This window comes from Mandrillus leucophaeus, unplaced genomic scaffold (genome assembly GCF_000951045.1).
Source record: "Mandrillus leucophaeus isolate KB7577 unplaced genomic scaffold, Mleu.le_1.0 Scaffold497, whole genome shotgun sequence".
Classification (NCBI taxonomy): Eukaryota; Metazoa; Chordata; class Mammalia; order Primates; family Cercopithecidae; genus Mandrillus; species Mandrillus leucophaeus.
In genome coordinates, this window is record NW_012105331.1 from 1,514,229 (window position 1) to 1,536,227 (window position 21,999).

At 40.7% G+C, this 21,999-nt stretch overlaps 1 protein-coding gene across 1 annotated transcript in view; it reads left to right on the top strand.

Annotated features, from left to right (window-relative positions):
- The first annotated feature begins 5,548 nt into the window (after positions 1–5,548).
- The window catches only part of ATP8B4 (ATPase, class I, type 8B, member 4), a 267,168-nt gene continuing 250,717 nt past the window's right edge, over positions 5,549–21,999 (top strand). Inside the window, exons 1-2 of the mRNA XM_011995769.1 lie at positions 5,549–5,635; positions 17,736–17,798. The gene's annotated coding sequence lies outside the window, so the exon portion shown is untranslated. The remainder of the gene's footprint in view (positions 5,636–17,735; positions 17,799–21,999) is intronic.

Sequence of the window (21,999 nt, forward strand, 5' to 3'; positions counted from 1 at the left end):
AAACCCAAACCCCTTGATGGCTTACATGTAAGAGTTTTTAAAGGCAGGGAGGCAGAGGTTCCAGGCAGAGCCATAAATCCATACATGGAGGCTATACATTGGTTTGACCTAAAAAGGGGGGGCATCTTGAAGTGGGGGTCCACAGGTTACAGGTAGATTCAAAGATTTCCTGATCTGTGATTGGTTAAGATTTGTTTAAAAACTTGGGATCTCCAGCTGCATCCATGTCCCTACAAAGGACACAAACTATCATTCAGAAAACCAAACACCGCATGTTCTCACTCATAGGTGGGAACTGAACAATGAGATCACTTGGACTCGGGAAGGGGAACATCACACACCGGGGCCTATCATGGGGAGGGGGTGGGGGGAGGGATTGCATTGGGAGTTATACCTGATGTAAATGACGAGTTGATGGGTGCTGACGAGTTGATGGGTGCAGCACGCCAACATGGCACAAGTATACATATGTAACAAACCTGCACGTTATGCACAGGTACCCTAGAACTTAAAGTATAATAATAAAAAACAAAAAAACAAAAAAAACCACGTGGGGTCAGCAGAAAGGAATGTTGAACTCTGGCCTGTGGGTGTGACTTCTGCCAGGCTCCTCAGGAAGAAATTTAGAAGAAAGAACAGTGGTCAGAGTTCAGTCCCCAGTTGCCCCTTCCCCAAGGTCTGTGTGCCAGTGGATGGTGTTTTCCATTTGGTGGGCGGTGTGTGGGCAGGGGCAGGTTTCTGCAAAACAACTCCGGGACATATATTAAGATGTTATTTTTAGTTTCTATTGGGACTGTAACTTCTTTGGCTATTGTTTCAAGCTATTACTTCCTTGCTTATAAGATTACCTGCCACTCTCCACCAAGCATGGAAATAAAGGAACATCTTGAATTTCTTCAATGGAAATTCCAGGCACCTGGCTAGTCCTGAGCATTAAATGAGCAACTTGATAAGTAAGAAGGTAATAGTAGCTTAAAATAATAGCTAAGGAAGTTATAGTCATAAGATGTTTGGTTGTCTACAGAAACTAAAGATAACATCTTGACATATGACCTTGAGTTTACTTTTCAGAAACTTGGACCTCCACCAAATGGAAATCTTTCTTGCATGAGGTCCAGGAACCCTCTCTTGGGATCTGGATTGGGATCCCTTTCCGGTAACAATATCAGGACATCAGGACATTTCCTGGGTCTGTTCAGTAAATGTTGTTAACCTGTTCTCTTAACTGAAACTGTCTAAGAATGACTAACCTCCTGGCAATGTAAGATGGAGTTGCTCTGGTTCAAATGCCTTGGATGCCTCTGACAGTATTAGTGAAGTTTATTTTTATTTTTTTTCGGACTGTTAGCTTATTAGGAACTAACAAGACCCTCCCTAACTCATCTACTCATCTTTCAGGACTCAGCTTCACTTGTTCTGAGGGTTTCCCTTGACACCTCCACACCCACACCGAAGTATGACCTCCCGTCTCCTATAGTTCCAAAGCCTGTTTTGACAAGGGGCACCTAAATTAGGGTTACTATCACATTGTGTTACAATTTGTTCACAACTATTTTCTCTTCCACTGGAAGGATTCTTGTTAGGGCAGATATCAACCTAAAAGAAAGAAGCCCAGGCAAAATAGATGTAACTAGAGGGTTTATTTGGGCGAAGCTTGAGGATTGCAACCTGGGAGCATAGATTCAGGTTTTCCGCAGTTACAAGCTGTAGCAGCAGTTACAAGCAGGTTTTTAAAGAAAAGAAGAGGCAGTTTCTAAGTTGTTTGCCAAGAATTTACATTAAAATAACATAAGTTATTGATTGGCTCTATGTCATTTCCTTGTATTATAAATTCCAGGAACATGAAGATAATGGGTGAGGCAGCTAGGCAGGAACAAAATGCCTTTAAACAATTGCCCCCACAGATGGGTTTGGGGGCACATGAGTGAAGTCTTAGACTCCGGTCTCTTTTGGCCTGATAAATTTTGTGAACCTCCCATAGTGCAGACAGCTCTGAGCTATTTTTCTTTTCTCATGGAGACCAGGTCTTGGTTACCTTGGAGTCCCCAGTGCCTTGGAGAGGAGTTGATACAGAATTGGGGCTTGGAAAATGGTGAAGAATGTGTGAAATGTCCCAGAGACATGTCCTGATTAAGAGCCTGAACTCCTTTGATCTTGGACCCTACACTTCCTGAGTGTCATATAAGAGGTGGGAAATTTTCACACCCAGTGACCTGGAGGACAGGCTAAAAGGGTAAAGAGATGAAGAGCAGCGCTTCTTTAAAGCCACGTGGCTTTGTTTCTTCTCATTGGGATGACAGTTTGCTAAGGAGAAAATGGGGCTGGAGTGTTAAAAGACCCTAAGTGTCTGGCTGCTCCTTGGGTCTTGGAGATTCTGAGATAACAAGAACCATGGAACTCTGAAATTGATCCAGATCGGGTTCATTGTTCTACTCCTCCTTTCTTGTAAATGCCCTGATTGTTGGAAGGACTTCTTATGATGTCAATCTATAAAAAAGCAGAGGCCAAAAGTCTTTACTGGATACCTATTATGTGCAAAGAAGATACTATACTCCCCTGATAGCAAGGGATACATTATTTTACGGAATGTGTCTCTTGCTGATGCCAACAGCCTATTCCAGGATCCAGTTTTGACTGTGGAGTATTCATCACTTAGAAATGAATTGTTAGAATGACTTTTACAACTAGAGCTGCCAATTGTCCGGCTTGATGTTAGGCCGTCTCAGTCATCTAGTTCTGGAATACATGGTTCAGATAGTGTTTGAAAGGGCAAGTTAAATGTAAATCACCTAATTTTGGTGAGTGGGCTTGCATAACAACAAGCCCGCTAGGATTTATTGTTCTTGCTTGTGTCTGAGTGTCTGCACTGTAAGGGATATTCGGGAGAACCCTTGAGGAAAGTCCAGATCCCTGTTAGGAGCTGGTTCCCAGAGGTGGCTTTTAGCACCCATAAATTTGGGTATTTTTTTTTTTCTTTTAAAAATCTTACCAGCTTAATTGTAATGTAGTGGTGGATTTATATGACTCTTAAGTTTAATTACTGAAATTTTATTAGTAGAGTAGAAAAATCCTCTGCTCCTAAATGTGGGTCTCTTATTTGTGGCTTAACTTCTAACTTTTTGTTTGCATTCTCTTATTCTCTTTTTGTTCTTTTCATGAGTTAGTTGAGTAATAACTAAAACTGAACTGTGAGTCTTTTCATAGAGGTTGGAAAATCCCACATAGGAAATGGCACCACCAGCAATGGTCAGTCGTTTATGTTGGCCAATGTAAAGAAACCTCCTTTGTTTCATAGAAGGTTAAGTAATTGGTGGGGAAATTGGGGTGGGGGAGGAGTTGAGTTACCTTGTCTTGGTGAACTTCAGCCCAATACACAGTGGAAAGTGCCAGATAATAAATGAAACTACAAGAGGTTAGAAAACTATACTTTCTTTTTAGATATTAAAGGCCATGAGGTCGTATGTTACTTCAAAGATTTGTTGGATCTGTTTCTGAATGGGAGGGAAATTGGTTTCAGTCACTTAAGAGAAGGGGGCATGGTGGGCCAGGAACATTATTAGTGTACTGTACTCCTGTCACCTGCTGAGGTAAGCAGGTTCTGAATAGCTCCTCTGGGGTGCAGGAAGAAAATACTAAAACTTTGAATTATCCTTATTGATCTCATCCCTTTAAAATGTCTGTTTATGCTGTTTTATGGCGTATGGAAAGGATAAGCTTGGGGAATACTGTCCTTGAGAGAGGAGGAGAAGGCAGGTAGTCGGATCAGAATGCAAATAACTGGAGATGTGGAGTAGCTCAGAATTCAGAGGTCTCGTAACTGCCCAATGGGTTCTCATTGCCTGCTGCCTAGACAGAGCCAATTTATTAAGACAGGGGAATTGCAACAGAGAAAGAGTTTAATTTACACAGAGGCAGCTGTATGGGAGACAGGAGTTTTATTATTACTCAGAGCAGTCTCCCTGAAAATTTGGGGATTGGGGTTTTTAAGGATAATTTTGTGGGTAGGGGGTCAGAAAGCGGGGAATGCTGGTTGGAAGAGTTGAAGATGAAATCACAGGAGGTTGAACTGGGTTTTCCTTGCTGTCTTCTGTTCCTGGTTAATTCTGTAAACCATTCAGGAGCAATATGGGGAGGTTCAGAATCTCGCAGCCTCTGACTGCATGACTCTTAAGCCATTATTTCTAATCTTGTAGCTAATTTGTTAGTCCTACAAAGGCAGACTGGTCCCTAGGTAAGACGGGGGTTTGTTTGGGGAAGGGCTGTTACCATCTTTGTTGCAAAGTTAAACTATAAACTAAATTTTTCCCAAAGTTAGTTCAGCCTGTGCCCAGGAATGACAAGGACATCTTGGAGGTTAGAAGCAAGATGGAGTCAGTTAGGTTAGATGTCTTTCACTGTCATAATTTTCTCACTGTTATAATTTTTGCAAAGGTGGTTTCAGTCTCCTATCTGTTCTGATAAAGAAAATGTGGTCCTCATTGGATTCTGGAGAGATAGTAGTTTCTTGTTACTGTGGAACCTTGGTAGGAAAAGGCTCCTGTTTCTGTGAAAACCTGAGGGCCCAGTGTGAGGATGTTCCAGGAGAGTGGAGTTGACAGTGTGCAAGGGATTAGCTTGCTCTGGTGATAAAGACATGATTAAAATCTATTTGATTTCAGTACTTAACTGGCAAATCTGATGCAACTTCTGGAAAATTCCTAGATGGCTTTAGGCATATTTAAAAGAAGCCATATTCTTCCTTTTAAAAATAGATATGCACCAAAATATTTTATTTTCATCTAATCCCACTTTAACGACCAGAACCCTCTTAAAAGCAATTCCAAACTAAAAAATGTAAAACCATTTCCTATGGGCATTTGTTCTTTGGTATCATCAGGGTTAATGTTTGCATCCTCTGTGCTGAAATTAAGGATGTTGGGAAAGAAGTGTCATTGCTTTGCCTACTAAATGTCTCTTGAGTATGCTTAGCTTTCATCCATAAGAGAGCCGAACTTCCCTTGTGATTATTAAAAAAAAAAAAGACAAAAACTCACTGCTGATTCTTTCATCTCTGCAAAAGCAGGTGGGAACTGCAAAGAGATTTGCTTATCTTGCTCAGTCAAGGGCTGGTAAAAGTTTGGTAAGCAGACCTGGTAGCTGGTGTCCCCTTCCACAGTTCATTTTCATCCTTCTGAATTCTTGATTCCCATAGAAGAAGCCATCCTCAGAAGCCAGCCTCTTGGGATTTTCCTTTTGTTTCTCCAAGATTAACCAGTTCTGTCCTGTCAGCAGGAGCAGGCAACTAGGGAAGGAGAGGCTCTTCAGGGCTTTCAGCATTTTTCCAAGGAGTGCTTTTCTCCCTCAATTCCTCACTGGTAGTGAAGCTGCTTTCTTGTAACGTCTTCCTCTTCTTCTGATGAGATGCTGATTCTGATTGCCATCTAGCAGCTTCCGGTGGTGGTAAGTGGTCAAGAGTGTTTTTCCGGGACTTGATCTCAGGTTTTCAAGAATACCCCCTAGAGACCCAGTCTGTGTTCTGTATCATCGCTCGAGCTTTCAGAGTAGCCTTGCTTTTCCCCTTGACATGGTCATGTTTGATCTTCCTGCACTGCTGGGAAATCTTCCTTTTGGGGGAGAGGATTAGGTCTGGGTTGAGGTGAGTAGATGGGTAGCATTCAATGGTTAGTGAGATGAAGTGGAAATTTAGCTGTGGGCTGGTTGGAACGATCTGTTTCTTTTCTCCAGATCCCTATTTTTTTTTGCTGTTTTCATCTTGGTGACTAACGTTTCACAAATATTCTTTATTATTCTCCTTTTGTGAAAAAATAAATTTGGGGGAGTTAGTTGGAAATGGGAGATAGGACATTTTCTTTTTTGTTGTTTGAAATTTCTATTTTTTATTCTGTTAGCATGCCTATTAAATGATCAATGACAGCAGCATAAATGTGCATTTCTTCTTGGTTTGTAGGTCTTGTTCACTTCCTTTGGTAGTAGTTGGTTTTATTTTTTTCATGGAGTTTGTATCCAGTGCACCTATTCAATATATTGTTTATGGTCAATTTATGCTTTAGACATGAACAGTTTGCACTGAGCTAGCCCTCTGCGGTTTGAGGGTTATGTTTTCAGTGCTAAAATTTGTCTGAACAGAAAAAGGTATCCTTCTAGTTGTTTTGTTTATAGGCAAGAGGGTGTCTCGGGTCCCTGGTTAACAATTAGCTGTTTTGAAGAAAAGAAAACTGGTGAAAAACATTAATTGGAAGCTGAAGGCTTGTTACAAAGGAAATGAGGAAATAGAGGTGTTCTTGTGGGATTACCAACACCTGTGCCCATGAAGCATTTCCCCCCCCTCCTTTTACTCAGCTGTTGCTCCATGCTGGCCTTTACTGCAAAATGTAATCTCAGAGTGATTTCAGTTTTGATTTTTTAAAATTTATTTTTTATTTTTTATGTGATATGTAATAACTGCACATATTTATGGGGTACATGTGATATTTTGGTACATGCATACGATGTGCAATGATCAAATCAGGGCAATTAGCATATATATCACCTCAAACACTTATCATTTCTTTGTGTTGGGAACATTTCAAATCTGCTAGCTATTTTGAGGTACAATAAATTAGCATTATCTATTGTCATCCTACTGTGTTATCAAATACTAGAATCTGTTCCTTCTATCTAACTATATGTTTGTACCCATTAACCAGCCTGTCTTCATCCCCTTCTTCCTCTTCCCCTTCCTAGCCTCTGGTAACCACCATTCTCCCTCTCTACCTTCATGAGATCAACTTTTTTAGCTCCCACATATGACAGAGGATATGTGATATTTGTCTTTCTGTGCCTGGCTTATTTTGCTTAACATAATATCTTCCAGTTCCATCCACATTGCTGCAAATGACAGAGTTTTATTCTTTTTCATGGCTGAATAATGTTCCATTGTATATAAATACCACATTTAAAAATTTTATTCCTCAAGAATAAACATAATTGCTTCCATATCTTGGCTATTGTGAATAGTGCTGCAATAAACAAGGGAGTGCAGATATCTCTTCAATGTACTTATTTTATTTCTTTTGGATATATTCCCAGTAGTGGGATTGCTGAATCATATGGTGGATCTATTTTCACTTTTTTTGAGAAACCACAGAGTGATTTATTTTAACCTGTATTGTGCCTGTATATTGTCTCTGCAGAAGTCTTTAAAAATGAGGGAACAAATGATTTTTTTGTATCCCTGGAGGATTTTTTTGTGGGTGGGAGAATTTTATTTTGTTCATATGTGGCATATTGAATATTTTCATTTAGTGGGAAAAAAGTTAACTCACCATCTAAAAGTAAATTGGAAATTGTAGCTCTCATTGAAATTAAACTTAATGTATGTTTGGCTGGATGCAGTGACTCACGCCTGTAATCCCAGCACTTTGGGAGGCTGAGGCAAGCGGATTACTTGAGATCAGGAGTTTGAGACTACCCTGGCCAACATGGTGAAACCCCGTCTCTACTAAAAATACAAAAATTTGCCAGGCTTGGTGGCGCATGCCTGTAATCCCAACTACTCAGGAGGCTGAGGCAGGAGAATTGTCTGAACCGTGTGGTGGAGGTTGCAGTGAGCTGAGATCAGGCCACTGCACTCCAGCCTGGGTGACAGAGCGAGACTCTGTTTCTAAAAAAAATATAAAATAAAAAAATAAATAAAAACCAAAACTTAATGTGTGTAATCTAGATTCTTGTATAGCATGAGTAGGAATTAGAAACAAGTATTTATTTTTAGAATTTCTCATGAAAAGATATTAAAAAATGGTAACCCCCTAGCAACATTATATATTTCAAATATAATAAAAATTCTTGTTAAATATTACATATTGATTGTTATGTTTTTGGAAACATGTTCCTTCCTTACTTTAAAGCTACCTTGCTTTTCTTTCTCCTTTTATTTACTCAACTGAAATTTGAGTACCTACCCAGTGCCAGGCACTGTGCTAGATGCCTGGGGGAAGAGGTCACAGAGGGAGGGCCACAGCATTTCATTTCAATGGATCCTTCTCTGACCTTTCGTTTGCAGTTGAGCGCCCTCTAGAGCTCTGTCCTTGTTCCTCATCCTGTCTTTTCCTCACCTCTCCTTGTTCTTTCTGGGTGAGGTCATTCATTCCCCTTGACTTCACTCCTTCCTTATATGTTGATGATTCCAAGTCTACAAATCTGTTTTTTTGTCTTTTGTGCTGTGAAGATGTTTTCAATGATCAAGAGGTATTTTAAGCCTACATTTTCAAACTAAATTCATTATTTTTTCATCCCAATTCCTTCTTCTGCCCCTTCACCTTCTCCTCCTTTTCCCTTCAGTGCTGTATTTATCATCATAGTGGCACCTCTATTCCCTCAGAGTCCCCAGGCAAAAACCTGGAAGTCACCCCAGATTCCTCCTTGTTCTGCATCCAAACACACAGACCATTTATTTTATTTTGAAAAGACGGGATCTCACTATGTTGCCTAGGCTGGTCTCTAACTCCTGGGCTCAAGCAATCCATCTGCCTCGGCCTTCCAGCTGGGATTACAGGCATGAGCCACCATGTCTGGCCCATACAGATCATTTATCATTTATAAACTGCATATTTAACTATGGAAACATTTCTAGAATTCAGCCCCATTTGCCAGTTGTCATTGCTCCCCCATCTCCTTTTCTGCCAGCCCATACTGTGAGATTAACCTTCCTAAAATCTCTGACAGCCTGGACTGGCACAGAAAGACAAAAAGGAACAAGGATAATGGAAAAGAGGGCTGAATTCTAATTGTGCCATTCTACTTAGATACCTCTTCTGTCTCCCTGCAACCTGCAGGAGCAACCACAGGATCTTGACCATAGCGATGCTCTGTGTCACCTTATCTATAAAATGGGGATAATGATAATTCCTGCTCATAGAGTTTTGGGGAGGACTGAATAAGACAACACACGTCAAGTGCTTAGCACAAGGCCAAGTCCCCAGTGAATGGCGGTGATGATGAGGACACTGATGAAGATGATCCTGTCTTTCAGAACCCAGCTCTTACCTTCCTTGCCAGCCCCATATCACTGCACATTCTTCCTGTGCCTGTATGATCTGCTTGCCACGACTATCACTGCTCCCCAAACCTTCCTTCCCTTTCATAACACTTGGCCTTTCCTCATGCTATTCCTTTAACTTGTCCTTACCTTATTTTGTTTAGCAAGCTCTTCCTTTCCTTTCAAAAGGACTCAACTCAGAATTGCCATCTGTGAGGTCTTCGCTGACTCTGCAAAGTCAGCGTGTGTCATTCTGACTCTGCAAAGTCAGAATGCAGAATGTGACTGCATTCCCTCTGCCTCCATAGTTCTCCATCCCTCCTTCTACCATAGCCCTACACTCATCACCCTTTTTAAAAATATTTATTTATTTATTTATTTTGAGACAGGGACTTGTGTGTCACCCAGGCTGGAGTGAAGTGGCGCAATCACAGCTCACTGCAACCTTGAGCTTCTGGGCTCAAGTGGTCCTCCCACTTTAGCCTCCCAGGCAATGGGACTGGAGGTGTGAGCCACCATGCCCGGCTAATTTTTTGTGTTTTTTGTAAAGACGGGATTTCGCCATGTTTCCCAGACTGCTCTCAAACTCCTGGACTCAAGTGAGGAGACAGGGGGCATCTGCTTACCTTGGACTCCCAAAGTGTTGGGATTACAGGTGTGAGCCACTGCGCCTGGCCTACACTCACCATTTGAATGGTCTTTTATGTGTCTGTCTGCTCTCATCTTCCCCAGACTGTGGGCTTTCGAAAGACTGGAAATGAATTTTTGCCTCCCTCGTGTCCAGTCCAGGTTAGATATAGACTAGGCACCTGATAAGTCTTTGATAATTGAATGTCAGTAGAGGGAGGAGATGGTTCTCAAATTTGGTAGGAGGTTTCCTTCACGTGGAGAGTTAAAAAAATACATTTTAAGAAAAATAAAAATAATCATTGCTTTCCCTTATTGAGTACTAACTTTGTGGCAGGAGGCGTTGAGCTAATTTCTTTATGGGAATGGATTGGTTTAGTTTTCCTAGTGATCCTATGAGTTGCTCTGAGTCCACAGAGGAGAAAACTGGAGCTTAGAAGGGAGGGGAACTTACTTGAGATTCTAGGGTTAACAGGAGCAAACTTGGGCGGCCTAACCCCAGCACTGGCGGAGCAATAGGGAAGTGAGAAGAGGAAGGAAGATGGCCAAAGCAGGGTTGAGAGAAGAGGGACAGGATGAGGACAAGGAGGGGAAAATGAGAAAGAGACCAGCAAGAGCAGGCTAGGAAAGGAAGAGAAGGAAAAGAGAAAAGGAAAATAGAATGCATTTCTATAAGTGCTTCCATTGTTCCCTGAAGTTTTGATTGAAGTAACTCAGGAAGGGAAAACCAAACATTGTATGTTCTCACTCTTAAGCGGGAGCTAAGCTATGAGGATGCAAAGGCATAAGAATGACACAGTAGACTTTATGGACTCAGGGGGAAAGGGCAGGAAGGGGGTGAGGAATAAAGGACTACAAATTGGGTGCAGTGTACACTACTTGGGTGATGGCTGCACCAAAATCTCACAGATCACCACTAAAGAACTTACTCATGTAACCAAACACTGTTTCCCAATAACCTATGGAAAAAATAATAATAATAATAAAAAAGAGGAAACCAGGAGACCAAGAAGGAAAATGAACAGGGGATACGTGAGAGGAAGAAGGGCAGCTTTGAAATGTTGTGGCTGGGTAACAGCTGCATGACTAGAATATAAAGAGACTCCTGTATGGACATGACAACTCACAACAATTAACCTGCCATTTGTTATACAGGAAATATAACAATAATTTATTGTTGAGGCATGGTAATTGCATATACCTGTAGTTGCAAGCCATTTATAAATTTGGCTTTTTTTTTTTTTTTTTTTTGAGATGGAGTTTTGCTCTGTTGCCCAGGCTGGAGTGCAGTGGTACGATCTCAGCTCACTGCAACCTCTGCCTCCTGGGCTCAAGCGATTCTCCTGCCTCAGCCTCCCAAGTAGCTGGGACTACAGGCATGCGCCATCACGCCCAGCTAATGTTTGTATTTTTAGTAGACATGGGGTGTCTCCGTGTTGGTCAGGCTGGTCTTGAAGTCCTGATCTCAGGTGATCCACCCGCCTCGGCCTCCCAAAGTGCTGGGATTACAGGTGTGAACCACCGTGCCCGGCCTTATAAATTTGACTTTTACACGCGCCCACACATACACACATACACAGATTTGCTTAATATTGTTTTTTACTTCTACTTTTGTACAGTTCCTACAATCTACAAGCACTGTGGCTGTTGGCAGCTGTCACCGATACCGAATAGAATTATCTCTAGTGCCCACCGTCACACTCACACTCAAAGCTGCACACGTTCAGGGCAGAAGCCTGGGCTTGTTCCTTTTCTCTCACTGGTCTTAGCTCTTAGGCTGAGATTTCTCTGCTTCATCTGGATCGCCAGTCTCTGGGGTCTCGTAGCTGAGTTTCAGTTCCCCAATCCTACCTGATCCTCAGGGGGCCAGCACTGGGGCTGCAGGTAGTATTTTGGGTTGGCAGGCAGGGATGCCTGTGGGTGTGACAGCAAGGTCACCCCTACATGGGTCCCAAGGTGGGAGGACTCTCTGAGGCTTTGCTCTTCAGGCTCTGGGAACCTAGGGCCAGAGGGAGGAAAGGGGAAGGGCTGGGCAGCCGGAGGAGAGACGGGCTTGTTCCTTCCTCCTGTCATCCTTGCTTGCCATCCTCAGGCTGGGTTCCTGCTCAGGCCCACACTGGTGCAGCCCTCAAAGGGAGCCTCTTCCTCTCCATGCTTCATTGGGTTAGTCCTCAGAGAGATGTTGGGTTGGGATGGGAAGCAAGGGCCTTATTGAGAATTGTGAAGAAACGTTAGGGAAACGGAAAGGAAACTGGGAGAGAAGGAGATGGAGTAAGAGGAGAAAAAGTAGACTGGGGAGGTGGAAATGAGGTGGAGGGAACACACTTTTACGGAGTGAACTGTTCATATCTGTGTACTTAACCTCACACAGCTTGGAGGAAGGCATTCCCATCTCCACTTTACAGATGTGGAGATTGAGTCTCAGGCAGGGTACGTGACTTGCTCAAAGTAATGCTAGATAGAAAGCCACTGAGCTGGGACTTGAACCTTGCTATTCTAAAAGTCTCTTCTGTGTAGAACTCTGTCTCCAAAGAGGAGAGGAGGCAAGCAGAACAGAACAGAGAAGGGAGCATAGAAAGAGATCTAGGGTTGGGTACATTGGGTATTGAGTCTGGGCTTGGGCATGTTCCATATTGGGTCCCTTCGTCTTTGGCCTGCTTTGTCCTGAGTCTTCAGAGAACTGGAGAACACCCACACCTAAAGGAAGTAGAAGATCCCCACCCTGGTGGGAACACTTCAGTTCCTCCCTAGGCTCTCAGATAGGAGACAGGCAGGGAGGGGCTCGCCTGGGCAGGTCTCCGGGCCAGCGAGGTGGACTGCCAAGGCTCTGCCTGTGCTTTTTCCTGGCCTCCACTGCTCCTGTCTCTTTCTCAACTGCCCTGGCTCCTTCCTTTTCCCGTTCTTTTCCAATCTCCTCTGATTCCTTTGCTTTTCTGTCACTCTACTTCATATCTTCAATCTTTCTCTTTCCACTGGCCCTAACCCCTCAGTTTACCACATGCCCCCTAGCTCCTCACTGCAAACACAGCTTCTATTTAAGTCCCATCATCTGTTCACCCTTATGTCCGTTTATTTATTTATTTGTGTAGAGACAAATAAATAAATAATTATTTATTTGCTCAGGCTGGTCTAGAACTCCTGGATTCAAACAGTCCTCCCACTTCAACCTCCCAAAGTGTTGGGATTACAGGCATAAGCCACCCTGCCCAGCCATTATCTCCTTTCTTTTATTGCAGAATGTCTTAAAGGAGTTACACTTGCTGTCCTCATTTGTTCCTAATGTTTATGCAGAAACATTGACAAAGAGACATCAATGGTCTGCCTTTAAGATAACTAATATCAAATGCACACTCTCATTATGTGCCCTGTCCCCACGACCCACCCAGGTTGGCTCTGAAGTTTACAGAGCGTATTTGCCCCAGATTCTGTAATGAGTTAGTGGAAAAAGCAGGAATCCAAGAATAGGGTGTGTGGCCCCAAAGGACAGGCTTCTGACCACCATGTCCTGCTTCCCCATCCCCCCGAACAGCTCTGAGGGCTGTTCTCTTGGATGGCTTTTGGTGAGTTTACTATGGCCAGAGTGGGCCATTTGTCCTGTAGACTGTGGACTGTAATTCAATAGCACACCCAAAACAGATCTTTCTGGGGGCAGATTAATAGTAGCTCAGGAAACTGATGATATAAAATAAGAATGACAATTTATTAATTTAAAATACATACTCTGTCAGGAGAACCAGAATGTTCACTCCAGCATGACAAGTGCATTCTTTCCCTGTGGGCAGGCTTCTGTGGGAAAGCAGATTATTATCAGCAGGTTGCTTGGTGAGCATGGAATCAGAGCAAGGGGAATTAGCTGTAATAACTTGATTGCTGTACGGCCTCAGATCATTAAAGAGACTCTCCATTTTAATCCTTTGCTTAAAGTGGTGCATCACCTGCACCCAGATGTGCCCATTTTCAGTGTAAGAAGAGACTTCCTTGTGGAAGGCTGATCTCTTCCTCACAGGATGCTTAAGTAGCAGTTCCAGCATGGAGGTCTTGTTATCTTCAATCTCAAGGTGTCTAAAACCAACTCTTTAATTTCCCTGCACAAACTGGCATCTTCTTTTGACTTTGCTATTTCTTGCATTAGAAAATTATTTTCCATGACCAAGATTCAACACCTAAACCTGAAATGTAAAAAAAAAAATTATGGAAGTGCGAATTTCAATCTTTAAAACAAATATGCATTGCTTTTAAAAATAAATTAATATATGTAAAGTCCGTAGCTATTATTTGCTACATTCCTCTCTCTACTTTCTCACACTTCCCTTATTAAAAACAACCCTCTAGGATTTTCACATGAAGAAACTACCATTTTAATCCCTGGCATAAGATGAAGCTAAGGGAAAGATAAGACCCATCCAGCAGCTTTCGTTTTTCCATTTCCTCTACTTTGAGGCAGTTTTTAAGAGGGAGAACTTATTCTTGTAAATATTGTTTGCTTCAGTACTTGTAAAGGGTTAAATTTCAAAATCCTAAGTTCCTGCTTCTAGAGCTAGACTTGACTTTAGTAAACCTTTTTCTTTCAACTGATTTTGTTTACTCTATTTCCTTAGATCTTTACTGTTCCAAAAGTTCAGCGAAAGATGACTTTTTCTTTACTCCGACAACCTTTAGAGGTGGAGCGAGTATCAGTGGTGGTATTTCGGTGAGTTGATAAATTTGCAAGAATGACAGGACTAAATGTTGCTTCTAGAGTTAAACTAGAATCTGCTACATTACTATGAGTCCTCCGTAAAGTATACCTGATTGTCATTGCTACTAGAAAAAGACTGGATTTGAGGAAACATGGACTTGAATGTCAATTCTTATTTTTTCGATGTTACTTTATGTTTTAGAGTGTGACAACACTTGACTAGGATCATTAATAAGAAACAACTTCTGGAAATCTTAGAGAAATATTGTTTATTTCATGCAATAGTGATTATATAATTCCCGTGACAGAATATTTTCTACACAAGGAAAAATGGCTAAAATTGAAAAATAGATTTATTCAGTATGTTCAAAATAAAAGGTTTCAAAGACACTTTGGAAGGTGGTATTGGAGAAATTAACAATAGCAACATAGCTGAATGTTTTAAAAGTAATTTTAGGAAGAATATGGAAGAATATGACATTGCTTTATGTTTGAATGTCGAGAAACTTTTAAAATGAGAAGTGCTAGCAGAAAGATCTAAAATAAGATAGAGAAGACGTTACACGGATATTTTCTCCTTAGTTACCTTATATTACACAATTGTATTTAAGTTCGTCTTTGTTATCTGTTAGTACCAATCCCGCAAACCAATCTAGCAAACCGATAAGGACAAAGAAAGGATAAGCTGCCAAGTGCCTGGTACTTTGATTAGCTTTCTGAGAGGTGAATGTCTTCTGTCTGCATTCTCATTGCCACTGTTTGGGTACAGAGTCCCCTTTTTTTTCCATCTTGCTTAAAGAATCATTTTTCTTTTCCTCTGCTCTGGGAACTCAGCCCATGAACACAGAACATGTTGACTTAGTCCCACTGGAGAATTTTCAAGCCCTAACAAGTTGGCTTGGAACTTGCTGATGAGCCTTTATCCTCTGGGCAAGTGGGGCCACCAGATACAGATGTCGTTGTCACAGAATTCATTCACCTGCCCAGTACCGTTTTGTATTTGTTGCTATGACTATTCTGTGAAACAAAAACAATTTTGTTTTTTGTTTGAGTATTTTGTGAAACAAAGAAACAGCAAAGTCCTTCACCGATGAAAACTCACTTGTGTCTGTGGTATTTTTCAGAGGAAGTCTTTACCGCCAAACATCCTTTTTGTGTATCTTCCTTTATAACTATAGTGCCTCCTCTCCCCAGATTTGCTCATTTTCTCTTCTTTCTTCTGCTCTTCAATTTGCCTGCAACACTCTTCCTATTGCTAACCCAGTTTTGCTCATGCTTTGAGGTTCTTCCCAGGCTGAAGATAAGGGTGTGTAAGAAGATAGGGACCAGAAAAAGGGAGGGAGCAGCCAAAAGAGCTGCAGCCAGTGCAGCTTGAGAAGGCAGATCTGAGACATTTTAGGCCTGGGGACTGGGGTCTGGGATCCAGGGAGGGATAGTTACTAAAAGGAAAGTGTCTTTTAGCATTTGGAAGCCCTTCCTCCATTTCTTGTGGAAATTAATCTTTCATTCAACAAGTGTTTACTGAGCATTACTACGTGCCAGACAGGCATTAGATGCTGGAGATACAGCTATGGTGCCCTGTCCTAAAGGAGTTTGTGGAATAATAGGAAAATAGCCAATATAATAGAAAAATGTATTCTAGAGTGATCGGGGCTCTCACATGGGCAGTGCCAGGTTCTACGGGAACACACAGGAAATGCTCCTCCTATCTCTGGGGAGGTCAGAGAAGGCCTCCTAAAGGAAATGATATATGAGTTGCCATTGGACAGATGAAAAGGAGCTAGTCTGATAAAGGGAGTGGAGACAGGTGGCTACAGGCAGAGGAAAGAGCATGTGTGAAGGCTCCCAAATGGAAAGAAGCTGAGTTGTATATTTCTGGAGTACAGACATGGGGAGGTGCAGATAAGCATGGGAACAGGGAAGGAGAGTGATGAGGAATCAGGCTGGAAAGATGAGCAGGGACCATGTTGCAGAAGGTCCTAGGAGTCATGTTACAGCTTTTTTCCTGAGGCCAACAAGAGGTGTTGGCAGGGTTTTTAGCAGGAGTGTGACATGATGCCATTCTCCTTTTATAATGATGACTCTGGCTTTGATGTGGACACTGGTCTACAGGTGGCCACGCATGGAACAAGGGAGGAACATAGCGGGAGAGCAAGCACTGGTCAGCAGGCATGTCCTGGAGATAACTCACTGCTTGGGGCTGGGGTGGGGGAGTAGAGAGGTGGGGCTAGGAGGCATGGTCTTGGGCAGCCTTACTGGCAGCTGATTGAAGGTGTGGAGGAAGCCACAGTGGAGTTACTGATGGGATAATATATGATGACCTAGCCTTGCTTTTAGCAACACCTGGCAGCGACACCCCTATCTCCTTGCTTGGATTCATAAGTTTTAGTTACCTGGTCCCTATAAAACACTGGGTCCTGCAAAGTATCAGTGACCCTGTTTGTCAGGCATACCCCAGGGGCCAGAAAAGGAAGAAAGGGTCTCAGGCTTTTTAGACTTCTTGGTGATTTGTAGTGGAGAGTGCGTGTTGATGAACTTCCTCTGCAACCTCTTTTCTTGTAACTACTAAGCCATAAGTATTGTTCTTCCCCTTCTCTGGTCACCATATGACTGACCAACTTCTTCTTTATGTACGTTGGCTGCATCCTGCCACACCACTTTCCTGAGCAGGAAACAAACCAGTCATTTTTTTTTTTCTAACTGAAAGAGCATGCGGTCAGTACCTCTGCCTGCACCGTCATGTGTTTGCAAAAGTGCGTTTATTTCCATGGTATTTTGGGTTTTGAATGTTTGAAATCACTTGTTTGCGCCTTCATTTCTCATTCTAAATCTCTAAGAGTTTCCAGTATGAAGGAAATTAGACCACATGTAGAAAAAAATGAAATCTAATAATGATATTATTCTGGTTTAAAAAAAATAACTGCCCAGAGAAGACTTACATACATGAGAATAAATTGAGGGAAAGTTTTGAATTGCATTTTGTTTCTCTAGAGCCTGGGCAGTAATTTCCTCTCACACATAGTTCTCGAAGTTCAGTTGTGGTTCTCAGCTATGGCCTGTGAAAGAGTCACCTATGGCACTTAAATAAAAGGCAGATTCTGGAACCTTACCCCTGAGATATTCTGATTCACAGGATTTGAGATCTGTTTCATTCAATTTTAATGCCAAATTGAGTGGCATATTTGTGCTTACCTTGAGTTGTCTCATATGGCCTTTAAAATACAAAGATTATTTTTGTACAGAATTTATTCTTATCTGGCTGGACTAAAGCCTGATAAATTCAATCTGTTGTTCCTTCCTGTGTCAGTGACTTCCTAGTTATCTAGATTTGTCTAGGAAGAAAGTTAAAGGAGGTAAATTTATAGTTATTGTGCATTTTTCAGATACTAATATTACATACTTCTGTTTTCTTAGGTCGGCCACCTGTTGAGACCTGGTGAAAGATCAGGTAGTTCTACAGTAAAAAGAAATCGCTTGGTAAGTTTTGAGTTCTTCCAATGATGCAAAGTGATGTTTTAAAAATATAATTTTAATTTTTTCGTGGAAGTTTAATTTATATACAAAAAGCACACAGGTCTAGGTGTTCAGCTCAATGAACTTTGACGATTATATACACCCATGTAACTACCAAGGGTGTATAAAACAAGATATAGAACATTGATTTCTCTCACCCCAGAAAGTTCCCTTGTGCCTCTTTTCATTCATTCTTTCTACACCCATTGTGGCCGTCTTTTGATTTCTGTCAGATCAGTTTTATCTACTTTTGAAATGAATATAAATGAAATCATACAGCATGTGTTCTTTTGTATTGCTGCTTTTGCTTAGCATAAGGTTTTTGACATATACCCACACAGTTGCATGTATTAATAGTTTGTTCTTCATTTTAAATTTCAAAGCAGTGTTCCATTGTGTGAACACACCAACATTTAAAACAGAGTTCATATAGTTAGAAATAATTTTGGTCATGATCGCAGAAAACACACTTTGGTTTTTTGGTTGAGTAATTTGGTGCAGTAATTAATAGTATCATTAACACTTCAGTTTACTGAATCCAATTTCTTTAACATAGCATCCACACCAGAGAGTGTTGATTTTCTCTATTGTCTCTAGTTAGTCAGTGACAGGCTACTATGTAATTTTTCCTTCAGTGGACCTGAATCCAACCTATTACGGCTGTTTTCTTTATTTTTGACCACAGACTCTTTAGAGACTAAAGGCTGGATTAGAGTTTACATAGTGCCCTGTCCCTCCTTCCAATACCATCCCTGATAGGTGGTTAACCTACTGCCACAGGTAATTAGAGCATGATGCATTTCATTCCCTTGTTAGATACTTATTCATTGCAACATGCAGTCTTATAATGAGCTGAACTCTGTCTCAATGTGGTTCCCACCCATAGGCCATTAGTTATGCCCTCTGGGGCAATATATTCATATTCCCAATGGTAATCAGGAGTCTAGAATTATTGTCACCCATTTTTTTCAAGTAAAATGATTTAATTATATTTAATCTTAATAGTGTAAAGATAAGATTAACTGGCTTTAACACAAACAGATTTTCAACAGGACCCAGTGTTGCAAAGTTTTGATATGTTCTAACATGATCTAAGATTCAGGTCTCATTCTCTTAAACAGTAATTCATATGTATATGTGTATGTATGTATTAATGCATATATGTAAAAGTAGGTAATTTTTGGAAATAAAAATAAGAAAGCAGAAGTCACCATAATCATGCTGCCTAGAGATAAATACTTGAGGTTGCTGTGTTGCACAACTTTACAGGACTCCAATTATAGTGACCTCTATTAATGTATTTGTGTATATTGATCCAAATATATATCCCCAAATAGAATTATCCTGTACATTATTTTGAAACTTCCTCTTTAAACTTAGAATTATAATCAAAGACACCTTTTATGTCTTTAAACATTTCTCAATAACATTATTCTTATTTACATTTCCCCTAACTTTTAATTTTGAAAATGTTGAATGTTACATAATTGAAAGAATGATACAATGAACACCCATAACTTAATTCTACAATTATTACTATTTTGCCACGTTTGCTTCCTTACTGTCTGTCTCTTTTTCTATACAAACACATTCCCTCATGTGTACAAACACACACATGGGGTCTTTTTGTTTTTCAAATTTCAATAGGCTTTTGGGGAGCAGGTAGTGTTTGGTTACATGAATAAGTTCTTTAGTGGTGATTTCTGAGATTTGGTGCACCCATCACCTGAGCAGCATACACTGTTCCCAATTTGTAGTCTTTTCTCCCTCACTCCCCCTCCCACCCTTTCCCCCAAGTCCCCAAAATCCATTGTATCATTCTTATGCCTTTGCGTCCTCATAGCTTAGCTCCCACTTATGGGTGAGAACATACAATATTTGGTTTTCCATTTCTGAGTTACTTCACTTAGAATAATGGTCTCCAATTCCATCCAGGTTGCTGCAAATGCCATTATTTCATTCCTTCTTATGGCTGAGTAGTATTCCATGGTGTGTGTGTGTGTGTGTGTGTGTGTGTGTGTGTGTGTATGCCACATTTTATCTGCTTGTTGATTGATGGGCATTTGGGCTGCATCCATATTTTTTGCGATTGTGAATTGTGCTGCTATAAACATGTATGTGCAAGTTTTTTTTTTTGTATAATGACTTCTCTTCCTCTGGGTAGATACCCAGGAGTGGGATTGCTGGGTCAAATGGTAGATCTACTTTTAGTTCTTTAAGGAATCTTCACGTTGTTTTCCATAATGGTTGCACGAGATTACATTCCTACCAACAGTGTAAAAGTATTTCCTTTTTACCACGTCTGCATCAACATTTATTCTTTTTTGATTATGGCCATCCTTGCAGGAGTGAGGTGGTACTGCATTGTGGTTTTGATTTGCGTTTCCCTGATCATTAGTGATGTTGAGCATTTTTCCCTATGTTTGTTGACCATTTGTATATCCTCTTTTGAGAATTGTCTATTCATGTCCTTAGCCCACTTTTTGATGGGATCCGCTTGTTTTTTTTCTTGCTGATTTGTTTGAGTTCCTTGTAGATTCTGGATATTAGTCTTCTGTTGGATGTATAGATTGTGAAGATTTTTCTCCTACATGTGGGTTGTCTGCCGATTATTTCTTTTGCTGTGCAGAAACTTTTTAGTTTAATTAAGTAACATCTATTTATGTTCGTTTTTGTTGCATTTGCTTTTGGGTTCTTGGTCATGAAGTCTTTGCCTAAGCCAATGTCTAGAAGGGTTTTTCTGATGTTATCTTCTAGAATTTTTATAGTTTCAGGTCTTAGATTCAAGTCTTTGATCCATCTTGAGTTGATTTTTGTATAAGGTGAGAGATGAGAATCCAGTTTCATTCTTCCACATGTGGCTTGCCAGTTATCCCAGCACCATTTGTTAAATTGGGTATCCTTTCCCCTCTTGATGATTTTGTTTGATTTGTCAAAGATCCATTGACTATAAATATTTAGCTTTATTTCTGGGTTCTTTATTCTGTTGCTTTGGTCTACATGCCTGTTTTTATACCAGTATTATGCTGTTTTGGTGACTAGGGCCTTATAGTATAGTTTGAAGTCGGGTAATGTAATGCCTCTATATTTGTTCTTTTTGCTTAGTCTTGCTTTGGCTTTGTGGGCTCTTTTTGGTTCCACATGAATTTTAGGATTGTTTTTTCTAGTTCTGTGAAAAATGATGGTGGTATTTTGTTGGGAATTTCATTGAATTTGTAGATTGCTTTTGGCAGTATAGTCATTTTCACAATATTGATTCTACCCATCCATGACCATGTGTTTCCATTTGTTTGTGTCATCTATGATTTCTTTCAGCAGTGTTTTATAGTCTCCCTTGTAGAGGTCTTTCACCTCCTTGGTTAAGTATATTCCTAAATATCTTTTTTATGGCTATGATTAAAGGGTTTGAGTTCTTCATTTGATTCTCAGCTTGGTTGCTGTTGGTGTATAGCAGGGCTACTGATTTGTGTATATTAATTTTGTATCCTGAAACTGCTGAATTCATTTACCATTTCCAGGAGCTTTTTGGAAGAGTCTTTAGGGTTTTCTAGGTGTATGATCATGTCATCAGCAAACAGCAACAGTTTGACTTCCTCTTTACTGATTTGGATGCCCTTTATTTCTTTCTCCTGTCTGATTGCTCTGGCTAGGACTTCCAATACTGTGTTGAATAGAAGTGGTGAAAATGGGCATCCTTGTCTTGTTCCAGTTCTCCAGAGGAATGCTTTCAACTTTTCCCTATTCAGTATAATGTTGGCTGTGGGTTTGTCCATAGATGGCTTTTATTAACTTAAGGTGTGCCCCTTCTATGCTGATTTTGCTGGGGGTTTTAATCATAAAAGATGCTGGATTTTGTCAAATACTTTTTCTGCATCTATGGAGATTATCATGTGATTTTTGTTTTTAATTCTGTTTATGTGGTATATCACATTTATTGACTTGTGTATGTTAAACCATCCCTGGATCCCTGGTATGAAACTCACTTGATCATGGTGGACAATCTTTTTGATATGTTGTTGGATTTGGTTAGCTGGTATTTTGTTGAGGAGTTTTGCATCTATGTTCATAAAGGATATAGTTCTGTAGTTTTTTTTTTTGTTATGTCCATCCCTGGTTTTGGTATTAGGGTGATACTGGCTTCATAGAATGATTTAGGGAGGATTCT